Below are 15,501 nucleotides of genomic sequence, written 5' to 3' on the forward strand. Positions count from 1 at the left end.
GGCAGACATATGATGTAATGAATTTTTCACTTAAAATTTCAAACAGTTGCCATGCCTCATCCTCACTTTTCAGCATGAATGTCCCACCGCATGATGCATCGACCATTTGTCGATGTCTTTCAGAGAGCCCATCATAAAAACATTGGATTAACTGCCACTTGGGTACAGCATGGTGGGGGCATTTTCTAATAAGGTCCTTTAATCTTTCCCATGTTTCATGAAATATTTCTCCATCTAATTGGGAAAAACTAGTTATGGCTTTCCTTATTTGATTCATTTTTCCTATGGGAAAATATTTCTTGAGAAATTCTCCTTGCAGCTGGTCCCAGGTTGATATAGTCATGGAATCCAAAGTATGTAGCCAGTATTTGGCTTTGTCCTTAATGAAAAAGGAATAATTTCAACCTAAGAGCATCATCGGAGAAGTTATGAATTTTGACAGTTGAGCATATTCAAGAAATTCTTCAGATGTTTATAAGGGTCCTCATTACTAAGTCCATAAAATGAAGGTAACATTTGGATTATACTGGACTTAATTTCATATTGAGTGCCTCCACAGGGGGCACTTGAATACAAGGAGAGTAGGTATATGTGGAAGGAGTAAAGTACTCCTTCAATTGCTTGGGTGGATCATTCTCCTGATTTCGGTCCATGTTTTTACGTCTGTTGGCTCTAAAGGTTCTTTCTATTTCTGGATCAAAAGGTTAGATTTCTGGTCATAACGATCTATGGCCAAGCATACCTTACAATTATACTGTAGAGCACACATAAATTTTTTTTTTTTTTTTTATAATATATATTAATAAAGTGAGAAAAGAATGAAGAAATCTAAAGAGAAGAACCTAAGAATCTTAAATCTATGAAAAGGGAGAAATTAATTAATGTTTAGATGTTAATTTAATCAACTTAAACAATCATAGACTCTCTATCCTAAGGTTAACTTAGATCTAGACAGCTCCTAACTTTCAAGACCGCTTTTGGGTACTCCAAGCTCAAGACTGACTAACTGACTCGGTCAGGTAAGCGTAAGATGTAAGAGGTTCCCTGCTCGTTGCTTTCTTAGACACCAACTGAGTTGGCCAGGTCAGTCAACGGAACCAATTGAAAACCACATTCTTTAACCACTTGCCTTAGACACCGAGCAATTAACCAATCCGCACTTGGTTCAACTCTAGAGCTTTCTTATCCTATTGAGCTCGAAATTCCTAAGGCTGACGTCTAGTTGATTTTAAATTAAGGTCTAGGTTATGCAAATGCAAGGGAGTGATTTGTGGGCCAATAAAGAGTGACCAAATCCCCACCTTATCTGGTTAATGGGTTATTATCCTTAAGATTAATTATGGAGATGCAATGCAAAGAAACAAGGTGTCCAATCAAGTTAGAAATTTTTATATTTGAGGTTACGCTATTTTAGTTAAGTGTTATGAAATGTCAGTGATTTTTTTTTTTAGTTTTGCAAGAAAATAAATTTAAGTGATTAAGTCTAAAAAAGCAATAAATCACTAGGCTATAAAAAGTAGCAAATTATTCTAAGCAAAAAAATTTTCTAAATAGTAAATTAGTTATGCAAGGTAATTATGTAATTATGCAAATAAGATTATCTAGCTAGAAAGCATTGAAAAAAAAATTTAAAACAAGAAATAAAAACTAAAAGTATTTTAAAAAAAAAATTTTTTTTTTATTTTTTAATTCAACTGTACCAAGATCCCCGGCAACGGCGCCAAAATTTGATGCGTAGTCGTTGATAGCATCAAAATAACTCTACTCACTACGTAGGTAGGATGAGTCGAGATCGTATCCTCAGGGACCTTGGGCTAAGTTGAGATTGCAAGATAAAAGAAAGAAACGTTGTTTTTGATTTAGAAAATAAATTATCTTAAAATTAAGGTAATTAGAAAATAAAGAACTTGGGAGTTTTGAATCACTTTGCACTAGCAGAGTTGTATCTCTTTTTTTTTTTTTTTAATTAAATGGATGCGATTAATCTTAGAAAAATACCTTCTTTCCTCGCACGCTCCGTACCCGTAGATCACGGTGCGTCTCCAAAAAGTATTGGGTAAATAACTCTTCTTTCCTCGGCACGCCCCGTATCCGTAGATCACGGCGCGTCTCCGGAAAGTAAAAGCTATTCCTAATATTAATCTAACAAGAAAGCATAAATAAAAAATATAAATGAGAGCAATTAAAGAACTCATGACAATTTAAATAAAAACATAATCTTTATTGCATATAAAGAAATACAGGAAAGTTTAGAACAATAAACCATTTCTGTGTCGTTACAAAATTTTTTCTCCACTCCCGAGACTGCTAGCCTAGCTGCTCATGAAGTAGTCCCTTTCTATCCCTCTATGCAAGGCTCTAGAAGAATTTTGGGCTCCCCTCTAATGGGAGTACAAAACCTTTTTATAGGTATTAGGAGGGAGGAGTTTTACATGGTTTTTCGATGTGGGACTAAAAAAAAAATATAAATTTTTTACTTAAGGTATTTCCAAATAAAAATTTTTTCCTTTAATTTGCTCGCCACTGTATCTGCGGTGCGCGCCTGCTTGCGTCCGTCCCGCCGCATCCACACTCACCCGTGCGCCCACAAGCTCACGCCGCATCCATTCCTCATGCGTTCCGCGTTCTGCCCGCGTCTGCATCCCGCGTCACCTTTCTTTTGTTTTGAATTCACGTGAAACTGCCCAGAGCCTTTGAATTCATGTGAAACCGCCAGAGCCTTTGAGTTCACGTGAAACCTTTTTTGTATATTCAAAAAAGAAACAAAAGTTCCTTCATAATGACATCTATATCCTTTCTGGATTTCCTTGCATAGTATCTTCATTTTCTATAATATCGGATGCGTCTTTCTTTTATTTTAATTTTATTTTAAGTCTAATTTTCTTCAAACTTGAGTCTTTTTGATCTATGAATCGGATTTTTTGTATCGGCGATCACCTTTCCTGTAAAACATAGAAAGAAACATCAAATTCTTAATAAATAAGATAAATTAAATATAATTTTTTAATTTAAAATACTTAAATTAAGTGTTTATCACACCCCCCAACTTGAATTTTGCTCGTCCTCGAGTAAAATAGATATATCAGCATTATGTACCGACTTGATTTTAAATAAAAAGTAGGTTAGGCATCCCAAAAAGTAGATGTTACTTGGTCAGACCATTAAAGAGATATTTCATTGGATTATCAATTTGACCCAATTAGTGGCTGAGTATTAACTAAAGAAATTTCAGAGCTTTTCTTTCACCAACTCTCCACTTTACTCTTTAAATCCTCTAACTTAATGGAAAAGAGGTTTATTATCTTCTTGTAATTTAGTCCCCTTAATATATATATATTTTATTATTATTATTATTATTATTTTTTTTTTTAACATTGCCTACCTTTTTACGCGAACCACAACGCTTCTTAGGCGAAAGGGCCCGGTTACTCAGTAGGAGACCAATGTTATTTTTTCTTTCTCTTTTTTTTTATATATATATATATATAAATTTTAAGGAGAATTTTTTGCATACCTCGATCTTTCCACTCAATTTCTCATGAAGCAGATTTTTTATTGAGATCAGTAAGAAGAAGGTTGTAGAATCACTCCTAAAATTTGATCTAGTTTAAACACTACCATTCATTGGATTTTCTTAATAATTTATTCTCAGTATCTCTAAAATTATCTTGACCGTTAATCATTCATTTATTAGGATGCCTAATTGACTCTTAATCAAAATTTGAATACACAAAACTAATTATTTCTGACCATACTCGAGGATTTGATTAATTCCCCCCCCAACTTAATCTACATTGTCCTCAATGGAGTAGAAAAGCAAAGAAAATAAAAGGAAAGAGTGCACCTGGGATAATTTTGCTTCGAAGTTGAAGATAGCTTCATTGATTAATAGGCTCTTGTTCTAAATTCCTGCAGCTGCGATAAAGTAAAAAAATATGAAATCGTTGGGTTGCCTCCCAACAAGCGCTAAGTTTTACGTCTTCAGCCAGACTGAATTGAGTATTATGGCAGTTTTGGATCCACTAAATCAACAGATTCAATTAATTCTCCATCACTAATTCCATCTATGTAAGGTTTCAATCGCTGACCGTTCACTTTAAAAGTGTTCTCCTGTTTAGGATTTTTGAGTTCTATAGCTCCATGAGGAAATACCTGAGTTACAATAAAAGGTCCGTCCCAACGTGAGCGAAGTTTTCCAGGAAACAGACGCAACCTAGAATTGAAGAGCCAAACTTTTTGATTGGGCTCGAACATTTTTCGTGCAATAAATTTATCATGATATGCTTTAGTTCGAGCCTTATAAATTTTGACCTCTCATATGCTTCATTGCGTAGCTCTTCAAGTTCATTTAATTGGAGTCTCCTATTGGAACCTGCATTTTTCATATCAAAGTTAAATTGCCGTATGGCCCAAAATGCACGATGTTCCAATTCCACCGGCAAATGACAAGCTTTTTCGAATACAAGTCGATAGGGAGACATTCCTATGGGTGTTTTAAAAGCAGTACGGTAAGCCCATAATGCATCGTCTAAGCGAAGAGACCAATCCTTTCTATCGGGCCTAACCGTCTTTTCTAGGATATGTTTAATCTCCCTATTTGACACCTCTACCTGACCATTAGTTTGGGGGTGATATGGTGTGGCCACTTTGTGTAAAATATTATATTTTTTCATAAGTGCTTCAAAATATTTATTCGTAAAATGAGTCCCCCCATCACTAATGATCACCCTTGGGAAGCCAAATCGACTAATGATGTTTCGTTGGATAAAACTAATTACAATTTTATTATCATTAGTCCATGTAGCTATTGCCTCCACCCATTTTGATACGTAATCAACTGCCACTAGAATATATTCAAATCCAAATGAGGCTGGAAAAGGTCCCATGAAATCAATCCCCCAAACATCGAAAATTTCTACTACTAAAATGGGGGTCAGCGGCATCATATCCTTCTTGGATAAATTTCCTGTTTGCTGACATCGCAGACAACTTCGGCCAAATTCATGTGCATCCTTGAAAAGCATTGCCAATAAAACCCACTCTGCAGTACTTTTGCTGCAGTTTTTCTTCCACTAAAATGTCCCCCACATGCCGAAGAATGGCAAAAAGTGAGAATGCTTTGGAATTCACTCTCGGGGACACAACGGCGAATAATTTGGTCAGGACAGTAATTGAATAGTTCAGGTTCTTCCCAGAAATAATGTTTAATTTGCGAGAAAAATCGATCCTTTTCTTGTTTTGTCCAGTGAGAAGTACTTGTCCTGTTGACAAGTAATTGACAATATGGGCAAACCATGGAGGACGGCTAGAGGAGATTGCGAAAAGTTGTTCGTCAGGAAATTTTTCTTTGACCTCATCTATGCCTATCGTGTGTTCAACTAAGATCTTGGAGATGTGATCAGCTACCACATTCTCAGAACCCTTCTTATCTCGGATTTTCAGATCAAATTCTTGTAAAAGAAGGATCCATCTGATCAAACGCGGTTTAGTATCTTTCTTTGAGAGGAGATGTTTCAGAGCCGCATGATCAGAGTAAACTAGAACCTTAGACCCTAACAGATATGAGCAAAATTTTTCAAGGGCGAACACTACTACTAGTAGCTCTTTTTCTGTTGTGGTGTAGTTTAATTGGGCATCGGAAAGAGTCTTGCTAGCATAATAGATCACATGTGGCTCCTTATTGATTTTTTGGCCTAAGACGGCACCTATTGCAAAGTCAGAGGCATCACACATAATCTCAAATGGAATGGACCAGTCAGGGGGTTTTATTATGGGTGCTGTTGTCAGGGCTGTTCGTAATGTGTTGAACGCTTTCAAACAGTCTTTATCAAAGACAAATGGTGTATCCTTGGCAACAGATTGCACAAGGGTCTTGAAATCTTGCTAAAGTCTTTGATGAAGCGTCTATAAAATCCGGCATGACCTAAGAAAGATCGTATTTGTCGGACCGAAGTAGGGGGTGGTAGTTTTGAAATAACCTCAACTTTGGCTTTATCTACCTCGATCCCTTTTTCAGAAATAATATGTCCTAATACAATTCCTTTCCGCACCATGAAATGGCTCTTTTCCCAACTTAGGACAAGATTTGTCTCCATACACCGTTTAAGAACTTTGGAAAGATTATGGAGACAATCCTCAAAGGTGGTTCCAAACACAGAAAAATCATCCATAAAAACTTCAAGACATTTGTCCACCATATCCGAAAAAATGGCCAGTATGCACCGTTGAAATGTAGCGGGTGCATTGCAAAGCCCGAATGGCATACGCCGAAAAGAGAAGGTGCCATAGGGGCAGGTGAAGGTAGTCTTTTCTTGATCATCCGAAAATATAGGTACTTGATTGTACCCTGAATAACCATCAAGAAAATAGTAGAAACTTTGTCCTGCTAACCGTTCTAGGATTTGGTCGATGAAGGGCAATGAAAAATGATCCTTCCTAGTAACGGCATTCAGTTTTCTATAATCTATGCATACTCGCCATCCAGATGATATGCGAGTTGGAAGTAGTTCACCTTCTTCGTTCTCCACCACAGTAATACCAGATTTCTTAGGTACTACTTGAGTGGGACTGACCCATTTACTATCGGATATGGGGTAGATGATTCCAGCATCTAACCACTTTACCACCTCTTTCTTTACTACTTCACGCATGTTTGGGTTCAATCTCCTCTGCATATCTCGATGGGGTTTGGCATGTTCCTCAAAATGAATATGGTGCATGCAAATAGAGGGGTCAATTCCTTTTAAATCGGCAATGGACCAACCGATAGCCTCTTTGTGTTCCTTCAGAATACCAACCAATTGTGCTTCCTGATTAGGGGTCAAGTCTGATGCAATGATTGCCGGGAGGGTGTCATTGAGTCCTAGAAATACATACTTAAGCGTAGCAGGAAGAGGTTTCAATTCTAACGTAGGTGGTGATTCTAAAGATGGGACTATTGGTGTACTGGCTAATGTGGGCAATGGCTCATACTTGATTGTCCATGGAGGAGTGTTTTTATCATGTGGTGTATCTAACAAGATGTTAACTTCTTTCATATATTCCTCAAAGTCACACACTCCAAAGTGAGCCAAGCAAGTATCTAAGGGGTCTGGTACTAGAATTATGGGTGTTGCATCTTCTATAATATCTTCTAGTGTATCTACTTCGAAGCAACTATCCATTGATGGTCCTTGGGAAGCACTAAACACATTCAGTCTTAGTTTCTTATTCCCAAACGATACGTCCATGACTCCTGTCCTACAATTAATGCATGCATTTGCCGTAGCTAGGAAGGGTCATCCTAAGATAATGGAAATTTGTCTGGGGTTGCCACTTAATTCTATATCGAGAACCAGAAAATCAACTGGAAAGTAAAACTCATCTACCTTGACCAAGACATCCTCAAGCATTCCACGTGGTTCCTTAATTGATCTATCGGCTAACTGCAGTGTGACTGATGTGGGTTTCAGTTCTCCAAATCTAAAAAGTTCATACACCGAACTAGGTAAAAGATTCACACTTGCCCCTAAATCCAGAAGAGCTTTTTCAATGTGATAATCTCCTATAACACAGGAAATGATGGGGGCTCCTGGGTCCTTAAGCTTTGGAGGAGTGGCATGCTGGAAGACAGAACTAGCCTGTTCAGTGAGACGTACTTTCTTTGGGATTTGTGATCTAGATTTACATTTTTGGGTGCACAAATCCTTCAAAAATTTGGCATAAGCAGGGACCTGTTTGATTGCGTCTAGAAGGGAAGATTAATTTGGACTTGCTTAAATAATTTCAACATCTCATCAAGTTTTCTCCCTTCTTATCTGCAGGAATAGGGGCTTTAGGGCATCCGAAAATGGGGCTTTAGGCAAGTAAGATGATTCCGGTGCAGTTGGTTCCTTCTCTATTTTAGGTCCTCCTTGTTCTTGGGTGATTTGGATTCGGTTAGAGGTTTAGGGTCGGTCTCATTTGTTTTACTAGTGTGTTCAATGACCTTCCCACTTCTCAGAGTCATGATTGATTTGGCATGTTCAGAAAAAGCTTCTGGGGTATTAGAACTCTCAATCACAAATTGCCCTCTTGGGTTGCTCTCTGGTTAGCTAGGTAATTTTCCTCCTTCCCTCCTACTAAATGCAGTTGCTAGTTGACCTATTTGGGTCTCTAGCTTAGCAATGGATTGTGTGTGGGAGTTAAGGGTCTGAGTGTTGACTTCTAATCGTTCTAGTGCTTTCAGGACTTTTTCCTCAAAAGCTGAGCTGTGACCAGTAGTAGACGGTTGAGGAACATTTTGAAATTGATGGTATGGTCCATGCCTATATGTTGGGTCTTGATATTGAGGTCGAGGTGTGGCAGGACCAACCACTGGTTGTGGTCTCCAGAAAAAATTTGGATGGTTTCTCCAGCCGGGATTATAAGTGTTCGAATATGGATCGTTTCCTGGTCTGCGAGCTTGTTGGACTTGCTGAACCTGCTCGTGCACAAACTCAGAAAATTGAGGTGCGGCTGGGCATTCACTAGCAAAATGGTTCGGACTTGCACACAATGCACAAACTTCTTGGATTGAGTTAGGTGGAATCGGAGATTGTCCAGTATTTAGAAGATGATCTAATTTTTGGGACAGTTCATCTACCTTTTGATGGATATCTATGGCATTTCCTACTTCATATATTCCACCTCTTTTTGGGTTTAACATGGGTTTACCTCTAATAGAGGCAGACATATGATGTAATGAATTTTCACTTAAAATTTCAAACAGTTGCCATGCCTCATCCTCACTTTTCAGCATGAATGTCCCACCGCATGATGCATCGACCATTTGTCGATGTCTTTCAGAGAGCCCATCATAAAAATATTGGATTAACTGCCACTTGGGTACAGCATGGTGGGGGCATTTTCTAATAAGGTCCTTTAATCTTTCCCATGTTTCATGAAATATTTCTCCATCTAATTGGGAAAAACTAGTTATGGCTTTCCTTATTTGATTCATTTTTCCTATGGGAAAATATTTCTTGAGAAACTCTCCTTGCAGCTGGTCCCAGGTTGATATAGTCATGGAATCCAAAGTATGTAGCCAGTATTTGGCTTTGTCCTTAAGTGAAAAAGGGAATAATTTCAACCTAAGAGCATCATCGGAGAAGTTGTGAATTTTGACAGTTGAGCATATTTCAAGAAATTCTTCAAGATGTTTATAAGGGTCCTCATTACTAAGTCCATAAAATGAAGGTAACATTTGGATTATACTGGACTTAATTTCATATTGAGTGGCCTCCACAGGGGGCACTTGAATACAAGGAGAGTAGGTATATGTGGAAGGAGTAAAGTACTCCTTCAATTGCTTGGGTGGATCATTCTCCTGATTTCGGTCCATGTTTTTACGTCTGTTGGCTCTAAAGGTTCTTTCTATTTCTGGATCAAAAGGTTGATTTCTGGTCGTAACGATCTACGGCCAAGCATACACCTTACAATTATACTGTAGAGCACACACAAATTTTTTTTTTTTTTTTATAATATATATTAATAAAGTGAGAAAAGAATGAAGAAAATCTAAAGAGAAGAACCTAAGAATCTTAAATCTATGAAAAGGGAGAAATTAATTAATGTTTAGATGTTAATTGCAATCAACTTAAACAATCATAGACTCTCTATCCTAAGGTTAACTTAGATCTAGACAGCTCCTAACTTTCAAGACCGCTTTTGGTACTCCAAGCTCAAGACTGACTAACTGACTCGGCCAGGTAAGCGTAAGATGTAAGAGGTTCCCTGCTCGTTGCTTTCCTTAGACACCAACTGAGTTGGCCAGGTCAGTCAACGGAACCAATTGAAAACCACATTCTTTAACCACTTGCCTTAGACACCGAGCAATTAACCAATCCGCACTTGGTTCAACTCTAGAGCTTTCTTATCCTATTGAGCTCGAAATTCCTAAGGCTGACGTCTAGTTGATTTTAAATTAAGGTCTAGGTTATGCAAATGCAAGGGAGTGATTTGTGGGCCAATAAAGAGTGATCAAATCCCCACCTTATCTGGTTAATGGGTTATTGTCCTTAAGATTAATTATGGAGATGCAATGCAAAGAAACAAGGTGTCCAATCAAGTTAGAAATTTTTATATTTGAGGTTACGCTATTTTAGTTAAGTGTTATGAAATGTCAGTGATTTTTTTTTTTAGTTTTGCAAGAAAATAAATTTAAGTGATTAAGTCTAAAAAAGCAATAAATCACTAGGCTATAAAAAGTAGCAAATTATTCTAAGCAAAAAATTTCTAAATAGTAAATTAGTTATGCAAGGTAATTATGTAATTATGCAAATAAGATTATCTAGCTAGAAAGCATTGAAAAAAAAATTAAAACAAGAAATAAAAACTGAAAAGTATTTTAAAAAAAAATTTTTTTTTTATTTTTTAATTCAACTGTACCAAGATCCCCGGCAACGGCGCCAAAATTTGATGCGTAGTCGTTGATAGCATCAAAAATAACTCTACTCACTACGTAGGTAGGATGAGTCGAGATCGTATCCTCAGGGACCTTGGGCTAAGTTGAGATTGCAAGATAAAAGAAAGAAACTTGTTTTTGATTTAGAAAATAAATTATCTTAAAATTAAGGTAATTAGAAAATAAAGAACTTGGGAGTTTTGAATCACTTTGCACTAGCAGAGTTGTATCTCTTTTTTTTTTTTTTTAATTAAATGGATGCGATTAATCTTAGAAAAATACCTTCTTTCCTCGGCACGCTCCGTACCCGTAGATCACGGTGCGTCTCCAAAAAGTATTGGGTAAATAACTCTTCTTTCCTCGGCACGCCCCGTATCCGTAGATCACGGCGCGTCTCCGGAAAGTAAAAGCTATTCCTAATATTAATCTAACAAGAAAGCATAAATAAAAAATATAAATGAGAGCAATTAAAGAACTCATGACAATTTAAATAAAAAAATAATCTTTATTGCATATAAAGAAATACAGGAAAGTTTAGAATAATAAACCATTTCTGTGTCGTTACAAAATTTTTCTCCACTCCCGAGACTGCTAGCCTAGCTGCTCATGAAGTAGTCCCTTTCTATCCCTCTATGCAAGGCTCTAGAAGAATTTCTGGGCTCCCCTCTAATGGGAGTACAAAAGCCTTTTTATAGGTATTAGGAGGGAGGAGTTTTACATGGTTTTTCGATGTGGGACTAAAAAAAAAATACAAATTTTTTCACTTAAGGTATTTCCAAATAAAAATTTTTTCCTTTAATTTGCTCGCCACTGTATCTGCGGTGCGCGCCTGCTTGCGTCCGTCCCGCCGCATCCACACTCACCCGTGCGCCCACAAGCTCACGCCGCGTCCATTCCTCATGCGTTCCGCGTTCTGCCCGCGTCTGCATCCCGCGTCACCTTTCTTTTGTTTTGAATTCACGTGAAACTGCCCAGAGCCTTTGAATTCATGTGAAACCGCCCAGAGCCTTTGATTCACGTGAAACCTTTTTTGTATATTCCAAAAAGAAACAAAAGTTCCTTCATAATGACATCTATATCCTTTCTGGATTTCTTGCATAGTATCTTCATTTTCTATAATACCGGATGCGTCTTTCTTTTATTTTAATTTTATTTTAAGTCTAATTTTCTTCAAACTTGAGTCTTTTTGATCTATGAATCGGACTTTTTGTATCGGCGATCACCTTTCCTGTAAAACATAGAAAGAAACATCAAATTCTTAATAAATAAGATAAATTAAATATAATTTTTTAATTTAAAATACTTAAATTAAGTGTTTATCACACCCTCCAACTTGAATTTTGCTCGTCCTCGAGTAAAATAGATATATCAGCATTGTGTACCGACTTGATTTTAAATAAAAAGTAGGTTAGGCATCCCAAAAAGTAGATGTTACTTGGTCAGACCATTAAAGAGATATTTCATTGGATTATCAATTTGACCCAATTAGTGGCTGAGTATTAACTAAAGAAATTTCAGAGCTTTTCTTTCACCAACTCTCCACTTTACTCTTTAAATCCTCTAACTTAATGGAAAAGAGGTTTATTATCTTCTTGTAATTTAGTCCCCTTAATATATATATATTTTATTATTATTATTATTATTATTTTTTTTTTTAACATTGCCTACCTTTTTACGCGAACCACAACGCTTCTTAGGCGAAAGGGCCCGGTTACTCAGTAGGAGACCAATGTTATTTTTTCTTTCTCTTTTTTTTATATATATATATATATATAAATTTTAAGGAGAATTTTTTGCATACCTCGATCTTTCCACTCAATTTCTCATGAAGCAGATTTTTTATTGAGATCAGTAAGAAGAAGGTTGTAGAATCACTCCTAAAATTTGATCTAGTTTAAACACTACCATTCATTGATTTTCTTAATAATTTATTTCTCAGTATCTCTAAAATTATCTTGACCGTTAATCATTCATTTATTAGGATGCCTAATTGACTCTTAATCAAAATTTGAATACACAAAACTAATTATTTCTGACCATACTCGAGGATTTGATTAATTCCCCCCCCAACTTAATCTACATTGTCCTCAATGGAGTAGAAAAGCAAAGAAAATAAAAGGAAAGAGTGCACCTGGGATAATTTTGCTTCGAAAGTTGAAGATAGCTTCATTGATTAATAGGCTCTTGTTCTAAATTCCTGCAGCTGCGATAAAGTAAAAAAATATGAAATCGTTGGGTTGCCTCCCAACAAGCGCTAAGTTTTACGTCTTCAGCCAGACTGAATTGAGTATTATGGCAGTTTTGGATCCACTAAATCAACAGATTCAATTAATTCTCCATCACTAATTCCATCTATGTAAGGTTTCAATCGCTGACCGTTCACTTTAAAAGTGTTCTCCTGTTTAGGATTTTTGAGTTCTATAGCTCCATGAGGAAATACCTGAGTTACAATAAAAGGTCCGTCCCAACGTGAGCGAAGTTTTCCAGGAAACAGATGCAACCTAGAATTGAAGAGCCAAACTTTTTGATTGGGCTCGAATATTTTTCGTGCAATAAATTTATCATGATATGCTTTAGTTCGAGCCTTATAAATTTTGACCTCTCATATGCTTCATTGCGTAGCTCTTCAAGTTCATTTAATTGGAGTCTCCTATTGGAACCAGCATTTTTCATATCAAAGTTAAATTGCCGTATGGCCCAAAATGCACGATGTTCCAATTCCACCGCAAATGACAAGCTTTTTCGAATACAAGTCGATAGGGAGACATTCCTATGGGTGTTTTAAAAGCAGTACGGTAAGCCCATAATGCATCGTCTAAGCGAAGAGACCAATCCTTTCTATCGGGCCTAACCGTCTTTTCTAGGATATGTTTAATCTCCCTATTTGACACCTCTACCTGACCATTAGTTTGGGGGTGATATGGTGTGGCCACTTTGTGTAAAATATTATATTTTTTCATAAGTGCTTCAAAATATTTATTCGTAAAATGAGTCCCCCCATCACTAATGATCACCTTGGGAAGCCAAATCGACTAATGATGTTTCGTTGGATAAAACTAATTACAATTTTATTATCATTAGTCCATGTAGCTATTGCCTCCACCCATTTTGATACGTAATCAACTGCCACTAGAATATATTCAAATCCAAATGAGGCTGGAAAAGGTCCCATGAAATCAATCCCCCAAACATCGAAAATTTCTACTACTAAAATGGGGGTCAGCGGCATCATATCCTTCTTGGATAAATTTCCTGTTTGCTGACATCGCAGACAACTTCGGCCAAATTCATGTGCATCCTTGAAAAGCATTGCCAATAAAACCCACTCTGCAGTACTTTTGCTGCAGTTTTTCTTCCACTAAAATGTCCCCCACATGCCGAAGAATGGCAAAAAGTGAGAATGCTTTGGAATTCACTCTCGGGGACACAACGGCGAATAATTTGGTCAGGACAGTAATTGAATAGTTCAGTTCTTCCCAGAAATAATGTTTAATTTGCGAGAAAAATCGATCCTTTTCTTGTTTTGTCCAGTGAGAAGTACTTGTCCTGTTGACAAGTAATTGACAATATGGGCAAACCATGGAGGACGGCTAGAGGAGATTGCGAAAAGTTGTTCGTCAGGAAATTTTTCTTTGACCTCATCTATGCCTATCGTGTGTTCAACTAAGATCTTGGAGATGTGATCAGCTACCACATTCTCAGAACCCTTCTTATCTCGGATTTTCAGATCAAATTCTTGTAAAAGAAGGATCCATCTGATCAAACCGGTTTAGTATCTTTCTTTGAGAGGAGATGTTTCAGAGCCGCATGATCAGAGTAAACTAGAACCTTAGACCCTAACAGATATGAGCAAAATTTTTCAAGGGCGAACACTACTACTAGTAGCTCTTTTTCTGTTGTGGTGTAGTTTAATTGGGCATCGGAAAGAGTCTTGCTAGCATAATAGATCACATGTGGCTCCTTATTGATTTTTTGGCCTAAGACGGCACCTATTGCAAAGTCAGAGGCATCACACATAATCTCAAATGGAATGGACCAGTCAGGGGGTTTTATTATGGGTGCTGTTGTCAGGGCTGTTCGTAATGTGTTGAACGCTTTCAAACAGTCTTTATCAAAGACAAATGGTGTATCCTTGGCTAACAGATTGCACAAGGGTCTTGAAATCTTGCTAAAGTCTTTGATGAAGCGTCTATAAAATCCAGCATGACCTAAGAAAGATCGTATTTGTCGGACCGAAGTAGGGGGTGGTAGTTTTGAAATAACCTCAACTTTGGCTTTATCTACCTCGATCCCTTTTTCAGAAATAATATGTCCTAATACAATTCCTTTCCGCACCATGAAATGGCTCTTTTCCCAACTTAGGACAAGATTTGTCTCCATACACCGTTTAAGAACTTTGGAAAGATTATGGAGACAATCCTCAAAGGTGGTTCCAAACACAGAAAAATCATCCATAAAAACTTCAAGACATTTGTCCACCATATCCGAAAAAATGGCCAGTATGCACCGTTGAAATGTAGCGGGTGCATTGCAAAGCCCGAATGGCATACGCCGAAAAGAGAAGGTGCCATAGGGGCAGGTGAAGGTAGTCTTTTCTTGATCATCCGAAATACAGGTACTTGATTGTACCCTGAATAACCATCAAGAAAATAGTAGAAACTTTGTCCTGCTAACCGTTCTAGGATTTGGTCGATGAAGGGCAATGAAAAATGATCCTTCCTAGTAACGGCATTCAGTTTTCTATAATCTATGCATACTCGCCATCCAGATGATATGCGAGTTGGAAGTAGTTCACCTTCTTCGTTTCCACCACAGTAATACCAGATTTCTTAGGTACTACTTGAGTGGACTGACCCATTTACTATCGGATATGGGGTAGATGATTCCAGCATCTAACCACTTTACCACCTCTTTCTTTACTACTTCACGCATGTTTGGGTTCAATCTCCTCTGCATATCTCGATGGGGTTTGGCATGTTCCTCAAAATGAATATGGTGCATGCAAATAGAGGGGTCAATTCCTTTTAAATCGGCAATGGACCAACCGATAGCCTCTTTGTGTTCCTTCAGAATACCAACCAATTGTGCTTCCTGATTAG

At 37.3% G+C, this 15,501-nt stretch overlaps 1 protein-coding gene and 2 non-coding genes across 3 annotated transcripts in view; all 3 read left to right on the forward strand.

Moving 5' to 3' along the window:
* Window positions 1–15,501, forward strand: part of LOC105060869 (methionine aminopeptidase 1D, chloroplastic/mitochondrial) — a 72,314-nt gene that overhangs the window by 14,161 nt on the left and 42,652 nt on the right. The window lies entirely within an intron of this gene.
* LOC140853556 (small nucleolar RNA R71) lies at window positions 166–271 on the forward strand. The gene has a single exon (XR_012136626.1). It is a non-coding gene; the product is annotated as a small nucleolar RNA R71 (small nucleolar RNA).
* LOC140853557 (small nucleolar RNA R71) lies at window positions 8,848–8,953 on the forward strand. Its single transcript, XR_012136627.1, has one exon. It is a non-coding gene; the product is annotated as a small nucleolar RNA R71 (small nucleolar RNA).

This window comes from Elaeis guineensis, chromosome 13, assembly GCF_000442705.2.
Source record: "Elaeis guineensis isolate ETL-2024a chromosome 13, EG11, whole genome shotgun sequence".
In the NCBI taxonomy this organism is placed as follows: Eukaryota; Viridiplantae; Streptophyta; class Magnoliopsida; order Arecales; family Arecaceae; genus Elaeis; species Elaeis guineensis.